General features: G+C 37.4%; 1 non-coding gene across 1 annotated transcript; it reads right to left on the bottom strand.

Moving 5' to 3' along the window:
• Positions 1-1,829: 1,829 nt before the first annotated feature.
• On the bottom strand, positions 1,830-1,936 carry LOC141634817 (small nucleolar RNA R71). The gene has a single exon (XR_012539537.1). It is a non-coding gene; the product is annotated as a small nucleolar RNA R71 (small nucleolar RNA).
• Between the last annotated feature and the right edge of the window lie 528 nt (positions 1,937-2,464).

The following is a 2,464-nucleotide window of genomic DNA, read 5'->3' as shown; positions in this document are numbered from 1 at the left end:
CACTATAAATACCCCATCAGGCTAATTAGAAGAGGATGGTCTTCTTAGAAATCTTTAGAGTAGTTAATATCAATCAAATCTCTCTTTAATCTTGTAATCAACATTTAATCAAGTTTTAATACAAGTTTCATTTCCTTAATCTCTCTCTTGTTCATCCTTTGTTTTGGGTAATTGAAGATTATTTGGGTTATTATTGGGAGATTGAATTGACAAGCTTCCAATCAATCATCAAGTACTTCTATTATTCTTTGCTTTATTATTGGAATCATTAGTAGGTATAATTCTCTTAATCCCTCTTTAATTATTGTTAATTATCTTCATTTATTCATCATGTTTCACTTTGTTGGTATGATTGACAACCTTGCTAGCATGTTCAACATGATAATGAGTGAGTAGTTTCCTTAGCTAGAGTTAATGGGTAATTAGGGGAAACCAACATGGGGGAGGATTCATGCTTAAATTAATGTGTTTTCATAGTTTATTTGCTTGCTTGTTGTGATCTCAACTTATGCACATGTTATGTTTGATGAAATGCGAGCCTATGAATCCTTGAATTTTTTACCCATCACCTATCTTTTCAATGAGACTTGTAAGACAGAAACCAACTCGAGTCTCATTAGACCATGCATATAGTTGAGTAGGGAGGACTAAGTCGACTTGTAGGTGTTGTACAATCTAATCAATTCGGCTCCGGGACCCAAACTTTCCTAGGATTGTAAGACATAAACCAACTCGATCCATCACAACAATAATTGCTTGCTTATAATTTGAGAATATGTTTGTATGATCAATTCCCATGAATCCCCTATGACCCCATGATACCCTAGTGCCTTTTATCAATTGTTTACATCCCTTTTTAATCATCTTGCTTGTTTACTTTCATTGTTATTTGGTTTAGTGATCTTCTACTTCAAACCCCAAATTGTGACACCCTTAGACACCACTAGTTGCAATTGAAAATCTCATCTCAATTCCCGTCCCTTGGGATCCAACCTTTACTTGCCTCTTTACTAATTGTAGAGTTGTTGATAGAGTTATAAATTGTGTTTTGGTCTAGGTGCTCCTAACGACAAGTACCGAAAACTAAACCTCCAAGTGAGTCCGACCAAAAAATGGCGCCGTTGCCGGGGACGGTGTTAAATTGATTTAGATTTTCTTAAATTGTTATTAGTTGTGTCTTTCTTTGCCTTGGGGAAGTAAAACTCCTCAAGGTTTGTTCTAATTATTTTCGAGTTGTTTGATATTTTGCATGTCTAAAAGATCACAAGGTAACTCGTTACCCTTTGGTCACGAAATTGAAAGGACTTTGACAACCAATAGAAGATTTGCTAGGAGAACTTTGAGAGGTATTGGTGAGGTTGTAGATATTCAATCAAACACTATTGAGTTCATCAACCCTTTTGCAAGAGAAGGTGAGGAGAACCCAACACAAAATCCAACACAAAATCAACCCACAATGCCTAAATTTTCAACACATTCCGTACCAACCGAGGAGAACCTACCTAATGGTACTCCGACACCACAACATTTAACCGGAAATTTCATTGCCAAATCCGCATTTATCCAATTAGTCGAAAGAAGCCAATTTGGGGGGATGCCTAGTGAAGACCCTCACTCTCACATGTAGACTTTTTGCGATTATTGTGATGCGATTTCTCAAACCGGTGTAACTCAAGACCAAATTCGATGGGTCTTATTTCCGGTTTTCTCTAATTGGCACCGCAAAACAATGGTTGAAAGGCCTTGATAAGGCTACTCTCGGAATTGATTCTTGGAAGAAATTGGCTCTAGCTTTCTACAAAAAGTTCTATCTACCGGAAAAGACTAACATGCTAAGAGCTCAAATTACGGGCTTTAAGCAAAGAGATGAAGAATCTTTGTATGAAACTTGGGAGCGATTCAAAGGAATTTGTCGCTCATGTCCTCATCATGGACTTAGCGAGTGGTTCTTGGTACAACAATTTTGGAACGGTCTTTATGAAGACTCAAGAAACATTCTCAACATGGGATTAAATGGAATGTTCACTGAAGTTGACGACAATCAAACTTGGAACAAGATTGAGGAAATGGCAGTCCATAACTCACAATATATTAGACCTCGCAAGGCTACTAGAGGAGGAAAGCATGAAGTGGACTCTATTACTCAATTGGGTGCTCAACATAGTGCTCACATTGATACCATCAATTTGAAGTTCGAAAAAGCTATGGCTAGACTTGAAGAAGCCTTAAAATCACCAAAGCAACATGTTAATGCCATGACGGCATCTTCATCAATCCCAAGTGGGATATGTGAGAATTGTGGAACTTTGGGACATGACCAAAGTGAATGTAGGGGAACAAATGAACAAGTGAATGCTTTTCAAGCATACAAGAGTGGTACCCCTTATTCAAACTATTACAATGAAAACCCCAAATTCCACCCAAAACTCTCATACAAAAGCCAAAATGTTCAAAACTCTCAACC

Source organism: Silene latifolia, chromosome Y (genome assembly GCF_048544455.1).
Source record: "Silene latifolia isolate original U9 population chromosome Y, ASM4854445v1, whole genome shotgun sequence".
Taxonomy (NCBI): Eukaryota; Viridiplantae; Streptophyta; class Magnoliopsida; order Caryophyllales; family Caryophyllaceae; genus Silene; species Silene latifolia.
The sequence above is the reverse complement of the archived record's forward strand: the minus strand, read 5'-3'. Positions and strand labels throughout refer to the sequence as shown.